This window comes from Molothrus ater, chromosome 5 (genome assembly GCF_012460135.2).
Source record: "Molothrus ater isolate BHLD 08-10-18 breed brown headed cowbird chromosome 5, BPBGC_Mater_1.1, whole genome shotgun sequence".
Taxonomy (NCBI): Eukaryota; Metazoa; Chordata; class Aves; order Passeriformes; family Icteridae; genus Molothrus; species Molothrus ater.
Window position 1 is genome coordinate 57,083,493 of NC_050482.2, and position 19,674 is coordinate 57,103,166.

The window sequence follows — 19,674 nt, forward strand, 5'->3', positions numbered from 1 at the left end:
TCCTTGGATTCACAGGATTGGGCATTCCAACGTGCACTGCACAGGTTTTTGCAGGGAAATCCCTTGATCCCCAAATCCATGGGAGTTGAAAGCAAAAACCTTCCTGGGAGCTGAAGGCAAGAGGATGTTTCTTGGGCCTTTTGAAGTATTTGGTGTGTCCTAAATGTTAGGTTTGAATTAATGCAAATTTTCCAGGATTGTGTTTGGAGTTGCTGGTTTAGGGATGGCAAGGTCTGGATTTGGATTTGTGGGCACTCCCACCCAGCACTCCTTGTGTCAGCTTTAGGTCTGGACTGGTGGGAATTGTTGGAGGAAGGAAAAGGGAATTGAAATGCACAGATCCATTCCTGGAGAAATTATCAGGATGGGAGAAAAGAGGGTGTGGAACTGCTGGGAGCTCCTGGAGAGAGGAAAGGATCCAAGGATTGGAAACAAAAGCTGTGGGACAAAGCCTGAAAGTGGGCAGGGGAAGGAGGGAAAGAATCCCTGCTCCAGGAATCCAGCAGGGGCCAGGAGAGGATCATTTTGCATCCACCAGCTCCTGGTGAAAGCCTAGTAATGAAGGTCAAAGGAAATTATTTGTTTGCTATTAGGTTTGGAATGAAAGGTGCTATTCCAGAGGGGAATATTCACCTGTTAAGATTCTGTTGGATAAAGAAAAAGAAGGAGGAAGCAGCTGGGGAATGAACAGATGGCTTTTTGGTGGATTCAGGGGAAGATGTGGCAAGGGGCTCTTAGGTAAAATACACCTCATGGCTGCCACCAGGAAGAGCCCCAACTGCCCTTCTTTCCAAGCTCTGACATTGCAGAGGGGTGACCAGTGGTTAGCACATCCCTTTCTATATTGCTTGGATGCCTAGTGCCTTGTTGGGAAGAGATAATATTTGGAACTGAACAAATCCAGGGATGTAACTCCTGATAGTAAAGCCCTGGTGGCCCAGGTTTTGATATTCTTCCCAAACCCAACAGAGGGAATCCTGGAGGAGGTGGAAAACACTGTCACTCTGTTGGTGGAATTCCTGGGAAGTGGAAAGCAGCAGAAGCAGGAAGAACAGAGCTGGAACCAGACTCCAGCTGGGTAAGGCAGACACAAAATCCTTTGAATTAGAACTAGTCAGGGGTGAGAAGAATTAATTGCTAAATTTGTACCACATGGATTCCTGAGCAGGATCCCAGCAGGGAAACTCCATGGGAAGATCCAGACTGAGGACTGTTCCCAGATGGGAACAGTGAGCCTTGGAATTGTCTGAAGGGAAGAAAGAGGGATCCTTTCAGCACAAGGATCAGCTGTCAAACATGGAGATGTTACTAGAAAATTACTCGGAAGTGTTTAGCTCCCAAGCCAAGTCAATCTCCTGCCTCACAAGGCTCGAAAATCTGGGAAGACCTCTACTAAAGCTGGCTAAAAGTGATCCTTGCTGATGACTATTAAAACAACTTGTTTAAAAGGAGGCAGGATTGGTTCAATACTCACAAACCCATCTTGCCAAGATCAGAGTTCTCTGCCCACCGAGGACCCAGCAACCAGCAGGGACATTTCTCCCACTCTCCAGCAGAGACCTCCTCCCTCCACATCCAGGGAGCTGCAGCAATGCAGGGAACACCAACTTAGTCCTGGACTGGGAACAAGAGAGGGACAAGGAATATTTTAAAGTCATTCCAACCTCAGCGGTGTCCAGATCTGGGAGAAAGCACTTCCCACACCACTTTTGGGATTTTCTTCCCTGTCCCTTCCAGCTTTGGAAGATTTCTGTGGGAGCCTGACTCTACTTGTGCAGTTCAGAAACATCCCTAAAGTATTCCCTTGGGAACATGAAGCTTTCCTTGCTCGCTTCATTTCTTTATCTCAAATATTTTCCCTGATTATCCACAATCTAGAAAGAAAAAATTCTCCTACTTTTCCACCACCAATTCTCTCATTTTTACCTCAAACTATTTATTTAATGCAGCTTTTCTCAAGATCTGCCCCCACATCTTTCCCTACATGCCCACTACTCATCACCTCATCTTTCCCTGGAAGTGTTAATTCTCTACTCTTGGAGTCAAGTTTTGCCTCCAAAATTTTCCCTGCCTGTCCACTACAGAGTTCCTCATTTTTCCCCAAAAATATTCATCCTGTCCCCTACAGATAGATGCACAGCTCCATTCCCTTGGGTCTTGCCACTGGTCACCAGAGAGAAAAGATCAGTGTCTGCTCCTTCTCTTCCCTTGAGCTTTATACACATTTGATTTGCCAGGTCTTCAAGAATTTTAAGAATACTTTTTTTTTTTTAATCTGCAAATGCAGTTCCAGTATCAGATACAGCTTTCAGTATCATTGAAGAGATGATAAATCCCTTATCAAACAAAAAGCCAGGTGAGCTCAGTGCTGTTCCAGCAAGGTACAATCAGCTTCTAAAGGTTTCCTCTGAGCAGCTCTGGGCTGCCCACACTTCATTCTCCGTGGAATTTGTGTTCCAGCCCCTCTGGTGTTCAGGATGCCCATTCTGCTGGGGGCAGTAATGGACACAGGCTGACTCCTAAGAAAAGTGTTGCAGGAGGAGCTGCAACAATTCTCCTCTTTTGGGCTCCTATGGTTCAATTTGCAGATTTCTGTTTGATTTGTGGATTGCTGCTTGTAGAGCTAGAGGAGCCAGCAGAGAGTTGTTTCTTGTCTTCTGTCTCTCTGTTACTCATGATCACTTAGGTCTTTATGACAGTGCTCCTTTATGAACCCCCAGCTTTAGAACTTTTTAAATCACAATAGTTGTCAGGGCTGCCTTGCTTGTGGTTTATTACAGTAATTTACTGCCTGCTCCTAGATTGTCTTTAAAAAAAAAAACAAAACAATGTATTAATCTCCTGTGGCAATTTTTCTGTATTTTGTATCCAAGTTCTGCAAGGAATGTCAAGTTTCCAGTATAAAGACACGTGTTGTGTATGTTGGAGATCAAAGGTCGTTATTACAGGATTCTTACAGTTGCTTTGGTAAATAGCCATGGGAAACACTCCCATGATGTGGGAGCCTGCAGATAAACAGAAAGATCAAATGGAATGCAACTCCAGAGGCAGCTGCAAGAAACATAAGTTTTTCACCAAAAACAAAGTGGGGGGGGGGGTGGGTGGCAGAAAGTCGGGACAACTACTTACATAAATAATCTAAAATACAATTCTATTTCATGCTGCAAGCAAGATACTTGTATGAGTGTGTGGAGAGCTGCTCCCTCAGCTCTTTTGGGATAAAGCAAAAGGGGGATGGATTGTTTGCTCTTATCTCTCTCTGTCCCTCTCTGTCCATCTTTGCTGCATTTAAACCAAGTATTTACTCATTCTGGTAAACTTTCTCATCATGGGCACTTCTCTGGTGTTCCAGATTTGGTGATAAGGGTTGGTAACTTTTTAAATGGTGAAAAGGATTCCTGACAGTAGCTGGAGGGGAAGATATTTCCAAAAGGATTATTTTCCTACTTAGTCTATTACAGAACTGCTGTGACTGTCCCATTCCTGGCAGTGTCCAAGGCCAGGCTGGCTGGGGCTCTGAGCAGCCTGGGGTAGTGGAAGCTGTCCCTCCCCATGGCAGGGGATTGGAGCTGGATGAGCTTTAAGGTCCTGTCCAACTCCAGCCATTCTCTGATTCTCATAGGGAGTGAGTCTTTAAAAGTTCAGAGTTCAGACATTTCAGTCTCATGGCAGGATGCTTTTCATTAGATAGAACTAACCTGTCCCTAAAGCATCCATCAGGTGTCTCTGGATGTGGCACTTACACACGTGGTGGACTTGGCAGAGTTAGGTTTACAGCTGGACTGAACAATCTTGAAGGTCTTTTCTAACCTAAATTATTCTATAATTCTAAGAATAGGTTACAGATGTGGGTGTGGGATGGCCAGATTGTCTTTTCCCCTCAAGTGATCAGGCCTTCATAGGTAATTTCATTTGGTCACTGATGGGCAAAGAATTTTATGGCACTGTCATCTGCAATTCTGTGAAATGCCCAGTTTAATCTTGTGTACAACAATGAATGATTACACATTTCCTTGTCATTAAAAAACCTGGGAAGCATCTTCCAACCCTTCAAATTCAAATGGAGGATGAGCTTTTGTTTCTTCTGAAAGTCGAGTTTCACTGAGAATGCAGACCAGAATTTACAAAAGTTTCAGTATGTCCCAGGTGAACTTTCACGTTGTAATTAATTTATACTAACAAAAACTGAGTGTAAACTTGACCCCACTGCACTCAGGGAGAGTCTTTGCCTTCAGCATGGCCAAGATCAGTACTACGAATAATTGCAAGGTAGCTGTTGAAACTGAAGTTCAAGGTAGAAAAATGGGCTGGGTGTAAATCCTCTCTGAGGACAGGCTGTATTTTTTCCCTTGTTCTTCCACTGCAGTTATCATTGCACAGATTTTTGAGCATTTAGACATATAAATCAATATATGTTTATAATATATATTTAATTCACTCAGGCTGCAGATGAGATTATTGTAACTTGCTTTGTCACTTATAGGCAGAGTAATGCATCTCTTAATAATCCAAACTTTCTAAATGTTGAACTTCTTAGGAACTGAGAGGTTAAAGTCATGTACAGCTGTTAATAATGAAGAAGCAAAAAAAAAATTGCAGCAATGCTCACATACTGCACTCAAGGTCAGTGCCACAGGTAATGGCTCAGAGAACAAGTCAGACTCAAAAACAGCATTTGGACAAGAAGTTTGTGTCAAAGCAATGAAATTGGTTCACGTTTCACATGGTTTATTTCGTAGAGCTGGAAATGCTATAACCAATATTTTTTTATAAACAAGCACCTTAAAAATTACCTACTGTGAATGGAAGGATGTTGTTTATTTTTTAAATGATGGAGCATTTTCTTGCAGAAAAGATCCCTGCTTTCCTGATGCCACTAATGATGTGATAATGCCTTGCAGCACTGTCTTGAGAAAGGCCAGGCTCTTTGTGTCTGGCACAGTACAGGACCATCAGCACACCGGTGAATCCCAGGAATAATCCAGTTACAGGAGCAAAGCCCACCAGACGAGCCTAACTGGCTTCTCTCCCACCATCTACCTCCAGATCCAGCTTGGGATTCTCCACACAGCACTCTCAGGATGGTGTAAACATTGCCTAGAAGCTTAATCTGGCAGATATTTCAACGTAAGTAGCTTTTATTCTGGACTAGCTCTGTTAGAGTTATCCCCACGTTTAAATAAATATTTATACTTGGAGTGTACATGGTAAAATTAAACTCCACAATTAAATTGTTGCATTAGTTGGTGGTTAAGTGGAGACTCGTGGCAGCACAGTAATTCTGCACTAGAAGTTAAAAAAAGAGACAAAATAAGAAAAACAAGTGGAGCCACAGGCAAAAAAAAAATAAATTAGCAAATGTTTACAGTGTCTTAACTATATTGAGATATTTGTAAAATTATAGAAAAATTAACTGTCAGTGATCAACTTCAAACCTACTTTGATTTTTAACACAACAATTTTAGTTGAAATATTTCTCCAAGAAGCACACAGGATCATTAACATTAGGAAAATATTAGTAACATTTTCTTAAGAATGTGTAAACACTAATGAATTGCTGAGTTCTTTCTGCATCAGAGACAGCACTTAGGAGTTCAAGGGCCTTTTGCTGAAATTCCAGGACAAATATTAATGGTGAACTGAGCAGAGCCGCTCCTATGGAAATAGGAAACTTGGCTGCAGAGCAAAGCCAGGATAAACATGTGGATTCAGCCATCGTTTAGCTTAAGCAAAGCCACACAAAAATAGCTGCAAACTTTACTGAGCAAATGTGCCTCCCCTTATGTCAACTTGAGATACCGCTTCCAGATTTTTAACTTTGCCTGTTGGTTCTCATTGTTACAGCCATTCTTATCCTTGCTGGGCATTTTTAGTGATGAATTTACTTTCCCAAAGCCCACAAACTGAAAAAAAAGTCTTCTAGTCTTGCCTGTTGAAAGTATCATGGTGTGTAGGAATGAAGGAAAGATTCCTGGGGCTAGAAGGAGACTGAGGAAGGCAGCACACTCCTGTTCACAAAGAGGAATGAGGTTCTCCACAGAATGGAAACTGATCACTGGCTGCTGAAGTTGGTGGATTTTCCAAATTGGTGACATCTCTATGTACATGTGAATTGTGAGGAAAATTCTGACTAATATATCTGCTCTCCAACCACTTGCACATACCTGTGTTATTCCACATGCAGCAAGTCTTGGTGTAACGATGAGTCCAAATTAAAACAGACACAAACTCAACAAGACTGACACTTTAGTGTTGAGTATTGTCCTGCCCCCAGCCTCACTGAGTGGTGTAGCAGTGGTAACTCAGTGTCTCACCTCATCTGCCTTCTGGAACAAGGAGGATTCCAATGGGTTTCTGCTTAGTCTTTATAATGAGAAACCTGGACTTAATCTGTAAAATCTCATTATCTGGCTTTTCTTTTGGGGTGATTTGACAGTGCTGTGGCAGAATTACATCACTTAAATGGATGTAATGCTGAGAACACGAATTAGGCCATCAAATCTGAAACCCTGCTAAGATAGCATGCGTGTCACTGCTATTTGGAGCTCACTGAATCCCAGTGATGTGGGGTTCACCTAGAGTTTGGGAAAGGGAGGTCTTTGCTTCTTAATCTGTTACTAATGCTGAAATAATATATTAAATAATAGATTATGTATTAAATATATAGGTATTCATATATATATATATAATATGTATTCATATATTCATATATAACATAATATATGAAATAGTAATAAATATTAATGCTGGTTTGGATCCTCACTTATGTAGCAGGTTGGTAGTCAATGGGTGCTGTGCAGAGGAGTAATTTGTAATTCTTGGTTCTGAGACTCTCCAGGTGAAGGGTAATCCTTTCCACTGGTGCTTCTGAGAGCAGGCAGGAAAGAAAAATGCTGAGCTGAGACAAAACAAGGTAGGAAAACTCAGATTTTTGTTTGAAAACCAGGACCCTGAAGCTAACATCAAGAACCTATTTGCTATTTTCATTGGCACAATAAGGCTGAAACCACCAACCATGCAAAGCTCTGTTTCTTATAAAGTCCCATGATTTTGGGTATTTTGGCGTGAGTGAACTGTTCTGACTGCAGTAGCTTTGCTTCTTGGCAGTGGCTGGGGAGATGGATGAACTTCAGTGCTTTGACATCAGTGTCTACATCATCATTTGTCTCACAATGGCTGCTGAGAGCTGTTCCTCGGCCTCACGAGGAGCTGGAGCAGGCTCCATGGGCACACTTTGCATTCAAGGATGGGTGTTGGTGCAGATGCTGTTGTAAACCCATGAAAGAAAAGGAAAATAGGAGGGAGCTCTTTCCACTGCTATTTTTATTCTGCCTTGCATCACATATACAGGGATACTGAGTTCAGCCATTGTGCATTTTAAACAATGAGCCTGGTGTTGGGATCTCTGTGTTTAGTCCTTCAGCTTTGCATCCTGGGTGACCTTTGGACTTCATACATTGTCTCTGTTTCCCACCTGTGAAAACACAACTTAAAGCACTCCACACTTCAAAGGCCTTTCCTTAAGAAGAATCGATTCACTGTTACAGTAAGAGCAATCATAAAATGCTCAAAGCTGAGGGAAGGCTTCTCCTACCTGGGAAGGCTGCACAGATGGAGAGTTAATAATTGCCAGATGTAATTACTGTCAAGCTGAGACTGCCTTTCTGAGCAATGTACAGGGAGGGCAGACAGCTAGTTAATGCCATAAGGAAATCAGCATCACAGCTTGTACTGTAGCTCAGGTATGGGATGGAAAGTTCTTGCCACTTTGTTAATGAATTGGTGCACCATTAGGATAAAACAATAATGAGGAGCATCACAGAACAGTGGAGTGGCTGGACTTCAAGGCCTGTAGAAGTCAGTTGTTTCCTGCTGCTGGCTCTCCTTGCCTGACAAGGAATGCTGCTGCAGCCTCATAGTGATGATTTTGTTGATGGCTCTTCCTGAAAAGCAAAATAAGCACAATGAACCAAACGTGAGTCTGAGAAGCTGAACTTGCAAGCAGCGCACCCTTTTTCAGCTTGATTAATTAAAATTTAATCACTAGCTGGGACACAGCTGCTGACTAGAAAACCAGCATATGGAACTGATCTGTGATCGTCTGAAGAAAATAAGAAGTTGTGCACACATTGGCCCTGCGCTGCTGGTACATCAATCGCTGTTTATATTTAAAACTCATCAGATCGATGGAGAGTCTGAATTCTTACTGTGACTTGACTTTTGAAGGTTTTTGGAGAAAATGGCATGTGGAGATGAGCTTTGTGCTATCTATAGGATTTCCTGTCTCACAATAGCTCACCCAGCTGTCTTCTCTATAGCTGAATATTCATCCCCGAGTAATGATGCACAGAAGATGTAATTCTGCAATGCAGCAGAGTGCCAATGGCAGCTGTAGATTTGCTGTCCCTCCATGTTAGTACAGAACACAGAGGCTTCAGTGTCCCACTACAAAGAATTGTGTGGTCAAACCACCCTTCTTGCAAGTGTACCTGGGTCATTGCTGAGCTTATACTTGTAATTGTTCCCTCAAGTGATTTTAGCACATTCCCTGTGGTGTGCAAAGTGCAAATTGATGTAACAATCAATTCAAGCCTCTCTCAGGCTGCGAGAGGCTTGAAATCTCTTGGAGAAGGTCGTATATAGAAATACCTGATTCTGCACATTTCTCTCAGGTGGATGGAGCTAACCTCTGTTTTGCTCCTGGCCTTGATCACAGAACAGATGGAGCTGGAAGGGACCTCTGGAGGTCACCCAGTCCAAGCCCCCTGCTCGAGCAGGTTCACTTGGAGCAGGTTGCACAGGATCACATCCAGATGAGTTTTGAATGTCTCTAGAGAAAGAGATTCCTCCACTCTCTGGGCAGCCTTTTCCAGTGCTCTGTCAACTGCAGAGTAAAAAATTTTTCCTCGCGTTCAAATGGAACTTTCTGTGTTCCAGTTTGTACCCATTGCCCTTTGTCTTACCACTGGGCACCACTGAAAAGAGCCTGCTCCCCTCTTTTTAGACACACACCCTCAAAATATGTGGACATATTGGTAATATCCCGTCTCGGTTGTCTCTTCTCCATTCTTCCTCATCAGCTATTACTGTCCAGACAGCTACTGTGAGATATATCTCAGATCAGGGATTCTTTTAAAAATCCCAGCCTTTACTAAAGGAGATTCCTGAACTGGAACTGGAACTGGACTGGCTGTAAACAAGGACTTCCAGTGCCTTGTTTACAGCCAGTCACTGGGCTGAGCAGTGCTGCCCTTGAAAGAGCCTTCCAGAACATATCCACCAGGCAGAGCTCAGATTAGACCAGATGGTGGTCCTGATTACCAGAAAGTAAATGGGAACAGAAGATGTGTGTAGCATCTACGGTGTGTGTAGCAAAAACTGGGAATATGCAAGGAACCCAAATGTCTCAGAGGGAGATCCTCCCCCTCCTCTGCTCCCCAGGTCACAGAGCCAGAGAAATCACAGCAGTGGCATTGTCTTCCTCAGCATCTGGGTTGGCATTATCACCCAGGGAAACCTCTTGTTTAACTGACAGGCAGGGATGGCCACAGAGACAGGTGAATCCCCAGCCAGGGCACTGGTGCACACACAGGGAAATGTTATTCCAGAGTTTGTCCTAGCTCCAGTTCAGAAACATCCCCTGCAGATCTGCCTGCTCTGCTGGGTAATGCTTCTCTTTAAATATCATTCTGTGCTAGCTTGACATTTCCCCCTCCTGCCAGCTACAGAGCTGGTCTAGAAAGCTGGAGGGGCTTATTTTTTTTTTTTGTGAAGTGGAAGCATTCAAGCAGAGAGGCAGATCTGCTGCAGGGCACCAACAAATAAATGATACCAGTCCTCACCAAACAGAGTGCAGATGGAAATTTCAGCTGTCACAGAGATGTTTTTGTTCCTCCTGCACCAGCACAGTGTTTACCTCACCAAGACAGAGGCACTCTGCTCTCCTGCAGCTGTAGGATTGTGCCTTCAGAAGCTGCTTGTGGAGGTTTCAAATCTAAGACAAGTACCTACAACAGGTTACAACAAGCGATGGAGGGGAAAGACAAGCATAATATGACTGGAGGTTGCCATTTTGTCTCTTGGCATCTCTTCTTGCTGTGATTTGCTTCTGGGTTTTGTTCAAAGATACATTATCTTTGTGTGCTCAACGCCCTCCTTATCCTGCCCTGCTGAAGGAGCTGCTGCCCAGGCCTTGTGGGGGACATCAGAACATGTAAGCCACCTTTTCCCACAGTCTTGGAGTCCCTGAAAAGGGTGTGTGTCCATCTGAGGTGCACGTGAGCACAACCCCTCCCAGCCTGGAAGTGTGTTGTGCTTGTCCCCCCTGCTGGCTTCCTTCCAAGCGCCTTCCTCTCATTCTCATCCTCCCCACAGCAACAGCCCATGGAGTCTCATTCAGCCATTTCACAATAGCACTGTATTGATGCTGGAAGTTCAGATCATAATTTACAGAGATTGCTTCCCCCGTGACACTCCAAAAGTTGCTGGCAGGCCTGCACAGCACTTGTGCCAGCTGCTTTCCCAAGGAAAGCAAATTCCAGGTTGATCAGTCTTGAGACCTGGGGCAGAGAAGGGGATGTGAGCTCTGAGCAGAGCAAGATCTCACTTCTGCCACCCCTTTTTGGCAATGCCATGGCTGCTTTTGGGTTGGATGAGACAAATGTTTTGAAACTGCCTGTAATCCGTGTTGAAGTCACTTGGGGCCCGTGTCGGTCTCCCAGCTCTCCTTTGATGTGTGTCCCAGCTTGTTAATGCAGGAGCAATCAGCTGCATCATTTTCATGGGAAGCAGGAGGGCAGCTTGCCTTAATGTCTTCCTACATGCCAAATATGACATGTTAAATTTAAAAATGCCCCCACACATTTAATGCAGCTTTGGTAGCTCACTGTGGAGGCCCACACTGATTGCTGCAGCCCATGGGGATTCTGTGGGCTGAGTGACAGTGGGGGACAGGAAAGACCTATGATTTTGAAGTCCTTTTCCCATCATACTTTATCATAAGAAATGCAACATAGTTTGTCCTGTGTTACTGGAACATTCCCATGATCTGCTGTGTTTGCAGGACAGAGGGAGTTCAGTTTGTCCGCTGCAGGGACATGCCCCTCTATCAATGTTTATTTATTAATTAACCTGACTAACCTGGCAGACCATTAGAGGCCTGCTGTCCACAGAAGAACCCATGCAAAGCTCATCACTGTATCTTTTTCATAAAACATAGCTGGTTTAGACAGATCATTTACAGGTGGTGAATCAAAGTGCTTGCTGCTGGTTAGTACCCCTCAAAAACTAACCCTGAGGAGACGTGGCACTTCCATTCCCTGCTTTTATTCACCATTCAGCCAGGAACATAAGATTTTCGTGGGTAGTCCCCAGTTAGTTTCTCAGCTTTGAATTTACTACTATTTCTGTTTCAGGTTATTCAGCTTGTTCAGCTCCAATATCCTTTCTGCACATGTAGAAAAATCCCTTTTATCAAAAACTGGTTCACTTCAGCCAATTCTTCTTCCAGATGTTCAGATGGTAATTCCATCAGCTGGGCTGATTTTATGTTCTTTGAAACTTTAGTAGCAAATGTTCATTATTTTCACCTTGAATTTCATTTAATTTTTATATATATATATATTAAACTTATCTTTTAATATTCGATGTAAAAATTTCACACTTTAAATAGGCTTATATGTTAAGTATGCTATTGAATTTTTAGTGAATCCAGCTTAAGTGTTTACCGCTGTATATATTAAAATATAGATACATGCTTTAAAAGAAGGCAAGATTTTAAAAAAATCATCCAGTCTAAACCCCTGATTCCCAAACATTAAAGCGGACTTTTGTGTTTGAAAAACACTTGCCAGAAGATAATGATTGCTTCTGACTTGTTTCATCTTAAAAGGGAAAATATCATTCCTCAGATGCCTGAGATGGACTGAAACATCTTTTAATGTCCCCTGCACGTGATTTGTGTATAAATTAAAGGCCTCATATTGTCAATTCCCGCTTTTTTCTTTCTTTAATTTTCAGGGCTTTGTGTACAAATATAGGAGTGCTGTATGAAAGTACATAACAATTAATCTGAGTAAGGGGAAGTGGAGACTTAATTATTTGGAAATGCTGAAATAATTCTTTCCAGAACCCAGGATTAGAAAAAAATACCCGCAGCACTGACTTTGATTGCTTACATTTGAAACGTCTTTAAAGAACTTTTGTAAGAGAAAACTATTCTTTTAGGAATCAAAGCTGCTTTTCTAGAAGATGGACACAGCTGTTCTCTGAAACTGAAGCAGACCTGCTCTCGGAGGCCTTGGTGAAACCTGCTTGGTGCACTCTTACCACTGTCTCTTTAAAGAGTTCTCAGGAGCCTTTGGCACAAAGACAGAACATGACAGGACTGCTCATGCAGGATCCCTCGTGCCCGTGCATTAGCAAATTGGGCATTAATGAGCTGATAGGGCTTGTAAAGTTCAGCAGGAGGCATTTAGCCAAGCAGACCTGACCGCCGCAGGTATTGCCGTGAAGCCGAGCTGCCAGAGGAGGTGTGGCTCCCATCCTCAGCAAGGTCAGGCTTGGGATGGCATTAATCTCATCTGAGATGCACATTTGCATTAATCTCATCTGAGATGCATGTTTGCTTATCTGCCCTTACGTTGTGCTCACCTGCTTTCTGTGCCTTCCTTTTCCTGCTGCGCGTGTTTGACCTTTCATCACTCACAACGTGTGTTGCATCCAGGCTGTTCTTCTTGTCCCTGTGTGGGAGCTGCAGTGGCAGCAGGACACATTAAATGGATGCAGAAGGTACAGCTGAATGAGACAGAAGGACCCTGCAGCCTGGCAGAACTCCTGTGCTCTTTGTCCTAGCCTTCACCTCCTCACTTGGTCTCCAACACCTTTTCCAGGCTAATCCATGGATGAACATGGATTCCCATGAAATAGCTTGATGTTTACATTGTGATTTTCATATTATTTTGCTTAGCTGCTGTTCTTGGAATATTTGCTTTCATGAAAATGCTAAATATCGATCTCTTCATTCCAAATGCATTGCTCTTGTTTCTCTCAAAATGTTAAAATCAACTCTTTGTCAGGGGTGGTGTCACAATAGGACATGAAATAAAATGACACGCTGGAACTTCCAAGGTAAAAAGAAGGAAAGTTTATTTCTCGACTTCGTTATATATAGAATTTGAAAAGTGGCTTTGGATTGAAGGATGAAATTGCCACTTCTCCAATGACACTGGTCAAATCAACAGTTTATCAAATTTCTCTTCCTCCAGAAAAAAATGGAAAACCAATTATTATTTACATAAAAGTGCGTGAGAACTCCATTACACAAGTGTAATGGAGAACTACATTACAAAAATGTAAACGTTAGAAGGTTAGAAGAACTTAGAAGAACAGGGCAACAGGGTGGAAGTTAGAATGTTTGACCAGCTTTAACAGGGACATTGTTGAATAAGTGCTATCTGAAAAAACAGAAGAAATTCTTCACTGTGAGGGTGGTGAGGCCCTGGCACAGGTTTCCTGGAGAAGTTGTGGATGCTCCATACCTGGAAGTGTGTCAGACTAAGCTGGATGGGGCTCTGAGCAACCTGGGATAGTGGAAGGTGTTCCTGCCCATGGCAGGGGGCTGAAACTGGATGGGCTTTAAGGTCCCTTCCAACCCAAACCATTCTGTGATTTGGTGACATCCAGATTTCAATTGTGTAATGACTTCAGTGAGATATTCAGGCATTTTTTGCAATGGGAAGAGGCAACTATTTCTCCAATTCACAGGCAGACAACTGAAATTCAGTCCATCCTGCACACCTTCTGGCAGGAATGCTGAAGGGTGATTTTAGTTTTTACCCCATTGTTTGTCTCATGGATGGTCCTCAAATAGTTTGTTTTAGGTATATAATGTAAATATTTTCACTTTATAGGCTTAGTGAAGTTCTAGTTATAAACTATTCCTATCAGCCATACTCAATCAGACATTACTTACTCCCCACTTAAACAAAATCCCTTTGTTTCTTCTTCTACTTAGCCTTAACACAAAAAGACAGGGCTCACAAGTGAAGCGGAGAATAAAGATCATTTTGATGTCTTTTCTAACCTAAAAAATAGGTATCTTCCAATAATGAAAGCTTTATTCTCCACATCTGTGGAGAGGGAGAGAGAGAGAGAGACAGGGAGATCAAAACCAATAGTACCTAAATCAATTATCACCATTTCTTTGTGCTCCCTTGGAGCTGTATTTTCCATGTTTCTCTCTTCTTTCAGGACAAAATAATCTCTATTTTCTGGCTGTCTGTCACTTTGCTTGGAGCATGCCAAGCACCCTCCTGACTGATACAGTGAGACAGCTCAGTGATTACTCCAGTCAGCCCCTAAGACTTTCCTTATCACTTCTTGTCTCTCCAGAGCAGAAGATTCCAGTAATCTCAAGTGATTAAGTTGCTTGGGTCCTGCCACCTGATTGACTCAGCCGGGAAGCCTGGTTTGGCTTCCCACCTCAGTGAGTCACCAGCAAAAGGCATTTCCAGAGAGGTCAGTCCAGGAACAAACGATGTGAACGCATCTCTTGGAGATGGGAAGCAAACGCAGTTCCTGCTCCCGTCTGGGCAGGATGCTGTCGCCTTCCTCGGCGGCCTCTCAGCCCGAATATTTCAGGAATGTCTGAAGCTCGTTGTTTTCCCCTCCCCAAGGCCACTGAACGCCTGAGCCCAGGACCCGGCTGGCCGAGCCGGCTCTGACACTGCCTCATTGTACGAGCTGCGCAGGGTGGCTGCGGCTGTGGCAGCGTGCCGGGCAGCTACATCCGCGCTCAGCACGGCTGCTCCTGCACGGAATGCTCGGGGGGACGAACCCTTCGGCTGCTCTGCAGCATCACAGCCCCGCCGTGGTGTTTGAGATTCTCCTCAGAAAGGTGCTTCATGCTGTCCCGGTGCTGCAGCGATTTGGGGAGTGCCTGTCAGCCTGGCTCTGTCAGGACTGTGGAATGACTGCCTTGAGCAGCACTTCAGGCGGTTCTTCATTACCTGCTCGAAGTTGATGCCAAGAACCAACCAGGAGATGTGCTTGGGTATCTGAGAAACTTCAGGAAGATATTCACACAATTCCCCAGGCAATGGGGATGTAGAAAGACATTTTGAAAGGAATGAAAGCAATATGTGCTCAGAATTAGTGGGAAGTGAAAAGTGAGAGTTATGCTGGTGGCTGGAGAGCAAAGCTTAGGTGTAGGATGTCATCAGCAGCCAGGCATGGATGAAGGGTGGCAGTGAGGTCAGCCGTGATTAACAGTGTGCGTTGTGCAAGGGATGAGTTTGGCTGTGGCTGGAAGGAAGGTCTCCTCCAAATTAGGCAGATGCTACAAAGGGAGTTTCTGTTATGTCCTGCTGCATCCAGCATGCCTGCTTTGCTCTGATAACACTTTGCTGTGCTTCACAGACTCGGGTATGTGCCTTGCTGTGCCAGCCACATGTGTGCGTTTCAGTGGAGAGTGCTTATCTGGGACATTCCAGTGTGGGAGCTACCAGGAAAAGTTATTGCTGGCACCTCTGTGCCAGTTCCTGACTCCTCTGCTGAACATTTTGTCCTGTGTTTGAAGTTAAACACTTTGAGTACCCAAAGGGCTTCTCTTTAGCTCCATCAAGCACTGACTATACCAGAAATCCTCTCCTGAGTGTAAGCAACAATTATGTGCTGATACTGAAATTGAGAGAATGCTGTAACACGTACAGGTATGTGAACCAATGAGGTTTTCAGCCCAGTTAAAGTGCACTTATACCTAAATTAGTGAGTGGGAGACCTCCAGGGAAAGGAAAATAATGTTTGGTAGGCCTGCAGAAATTTAAGAATTTAAAACTTTCTCAAAGCGTAACCTTTCCTGTCCTGCTTTTGAGGACAGCAATGATTCAGAGTAATGGGAAGACAATGGTCTGGAACACCCAATCTTTTCAAGCAGTTGTGCTATTGCCATGGTATGGATTCCTCCAGCTGAGCCTGATGTGATTCCTGCTCATGTCAGGAGGTTTTCTTTTGCTCACGTAACACTGCTCTTTGTGATTTCCAGATCCACACTGACACATCTCTGAGGTTCATGCTGGAGAGGTTTCTGCAGCTGATTACATTTTCACCCTCATGGGTATGTGAAATTTTATGGAAAGTTTCCTTGTCCACTGGAAAAAAAAACTGGGGTTTGCTTTTTCTTGATTTTCAGGGGTTAATTACACAAGGTTCCAGATCAAATACACAAAACTGATCCTCTGAAGCTGGGCACCCAAAACGGCCCCAAGCAATGGGGCAGATTGGTCACTTCTTAAACAACCTTCTGCTTTTTGGGGGTTGGAACCAGAAGCTTCAGGACAGAGAAACTTTAGACCAGAAACTGCAGCAGAGCCAAGGACAGCACCTCTTCCATCAGTTCAGCAGCAGGCTCAGTGTGCAGGGCTTTTCCTCGTGTTTTCAAACACTGTGGGAAGAGCCAGGGATGGGACAGCCGAGGTCAGAAGTTTGACTGTTTTGGGGGTACAGTTTGGGAGCATTTTGTACTTCAGCTGCTCTGGATTATGAATCCTTTGGGCACTGAATCTCTCCTGTCCTTTTTAGGAAGGGATTGGAGGGGAATTTAAACATGAGGAGAAAGGTTCAGTTATGGATTTGACAGCTAGAAATTGTTTGTGCAGTGCTTTGTCCCGGGACTGAACATGGTGTCACACCAAAGCTCAGGGCCAAACCAGTTTGCTCTGCTGGGCATTTAACAATCAGGATACTTCAGGCAGGTGAAAACCAGGACAGCTTTGACAGCCCAGCTACAATAGCTGTTCAGAAGAGCAAATATTTTCAAGGTAATGGCTTCTAACAGTATAACTGTGCTGCTGCTGCTGAGAGAGTGAATTCCAGCTCCCTCATGTGAAAGAAGCTCACAGGACAAAAGCACCATTTTCTCTGCTTATACCTCCATCTGCGCAAGGTGCTTTTGCTGGCACAGCTCTGCCTTCAGAGGATCTTATCACAGCCCTGACTGACACAACTGTGCCAGGAGAGTCAGTGGTGGAGCCCTGACCTGAAAACACCCTGGCTCAGCTGCAGGGTTAATACTTGGCTGGAAAGAAAGAGAGGGAGTCACTGAGTTCACTTTCTGAGCTGTTCTGAAGTGAAAGCCATGCACAGCCTGGGTGGGAAACCATTGTTCTTTGGGAAGGAGATCCCTCAGCTCTTTCAGCTATTGTATTTTGGGGACCAGGTTTGATCTTAAGGAAAACCTTTGGGGCCCAACAAAGTGATGACTTTATTTACAAGAAGTTCTTAAGAATTGGCTGTGATGTACATGGCTTGTTATTGTGTTTCAGTGCCTTCCTCATGAGCTAGCACTGATAGAATCACAGAACTATAGCATGGGTTGGATTGGGGGGGACCTCAAGGATCATCCAGTTCCCACCCCCTGCCATGGGCAAGAACACCTTCCACTATCCCAAGTTGCTCAGAGCCCTGTCCAGCCTGGCCTCAGACGCTTCCAGGGATGGGGTAGCCACAGCTTCTCTGGGCACCCTGTGCCAGGGCCTCACCTGGCCCTGAATAGGGAAGAATTTTTTCTTAAAATCACCTGCTTTGTGATAGGGATTTTGGAGCTCATCTGCTCACTCCACTGATCCTGAAAATTAACTGCACTAGGACACTACTCCTGGCTGTACCACCCCGTGAGTGTGTGGGAGGTGGGATGTACTGTCCAAAGAAAATCCTGTTAGAAAGTGCACACTGCTCCTTCAAAATGCCTCTGACAGCTCTTGAAATACTGGGCTTAATGCCATTTATTGATTTGTAACCAGGGAGACAGTGCGTGCTCCCAGTGCAAAGTGATGGAAAAACTCTTTTCCTTCACCTCCTCATGGAATGAACAATGCTGGAAAATGCTCTTACTCCTTGTAGCCTCCCCAAGCCTTCACAGGAGGGACCAGCAAGTTGTTTGCCTTCTCAGAGGTTGCTGCATTTTCACAAAGGTGGAGAAAATCAACCATTCCTTGCAAACCAGCCTGGAGCAAAAAGGGCTACGCTCTTCTGGGAGATGAGAGATCAGCACACCAGAAAGCCTTATCAGAGATTTGTCTTAACTTGCAAAGGTATTTTCTTTGATGAAAGAATTCAAACAGTTGTTTGAAATGTTCTGTCTGCTGAGATTTGTTTTCAGAGAGATCTCTCTCATGCCTTCCTGACAAATGAAGCCCTTCTGCATTAGGTTTTTTAATAAAGATCTTCACTTTCTGAATTAAAAATTCAAAGCGCAAAAAACACAATCAAGAGAAAATTCCGTTCAAAAATAAAGGCTGAAGAATAGCAGATCCATATTTGTTCTGAGTGCTTGTTCTTGGGCAAGTCCAAGCCCAGCCATTTCAGGAAGGATGGAGTGCTGGAGTGGGATCCCTGTGATTCACCCTGGTGTGACCTGGAGCGTGATCAGCACTCACCCATCAGCTGACTGCAAACTGGTAACATTTGCTGGAGAACTGATGAAAATTTGAGGAATATGGGCAAAAAGACCAACTGCAGAGCATCAAAACCATAGGTAGGCATCAAAGTTTTGAAACAGAGGTACTAGAAATAGAAGATAGCAAAGAAACCCAGGTATTTTAAAATTGCCTTTCTTTTCTCATAGTCTGAAACTTAGTCCTGCTGTTTAACCTGAAACACACTGGAGGTGTGTGGACAACGTGACAGGCTGGTAACTTGCCAGAAAAAAAAAGTTGTTTGGATCAACTTGTCCTCTTTGCAAACTGCTTAAAAAGCAAACGATACCTTCCCACTTTTGCCAGGAATTCAAAATGTTTGCTTTCAACATGTCACCAATACTTTTCCCATTTTGAATGTAAACTTCCACTTTGCATGTTATGGTCAGAAACAGAGCACAATCAAATTGTCTTTTCCATGAACAAAACATGAAAAGTTTTCTCTAACCCAGCTCTTGGAGAAGGGATGGGAAGAAGAGCTTTGAGTCAAATCCAAACAAAACTGAGAGTTAGTTGGCTGAACCCCTTGGTCTGATACTTGTAAGGCTCCCCTGCTGAAAGAGCAGCATCTCTGGCCTTTCTGCCATGGAGCTGGTAAAGCCAAGGCTGGTTTTTGGCGTGGCTGCGAGGCTGTTGATGGAGTGCACTGAGTTCCTTACACTGTATAAATGAGAGTGTAACGCTCGTGCAAATGTAGCAAGGATCGGTGCATTAAAACCTGCACCAATGCTCAGCACTGAGGCAAAGCGCTGGCATGGGTGCACTGCAGATTTAACTAGGGTGTCACTCGGTGCCGCCTCCTGCCAGCTGCAGCACCGGGCTCGCTGCTCGGGGGCCGCGGCCAGACCCCTTCCCTTGCCGAGGAGCGATTCGGGGGATCTCGGGCCGCTTCAGCACAGCAGACACTTGGGGACATTCGTCGGGATCCCGAGGTGGGCAGGGAAGACCGGGTCCCGGGCAGAGCACCCTGGGCTGCTCCCTGGGAGGTAGCGGAGTCGCGGTTCCTGGGGCTGTTCTAAGCCTGGACGTGTCGCTTGGTACCAGGGTGAGGTTCGCGCCGCGCTGTTCGGTCACGGGCTGCGCTCCGTGATCCCTGAGATCCCTTCCAGCCTCAGCGATGCTGGGATTGCCCGTGAGGGGCACTGGGAACTCGGCCGCTCGCACCACCCCACGCCGGCTCCCTCATGGCCGGCCCCAGCAG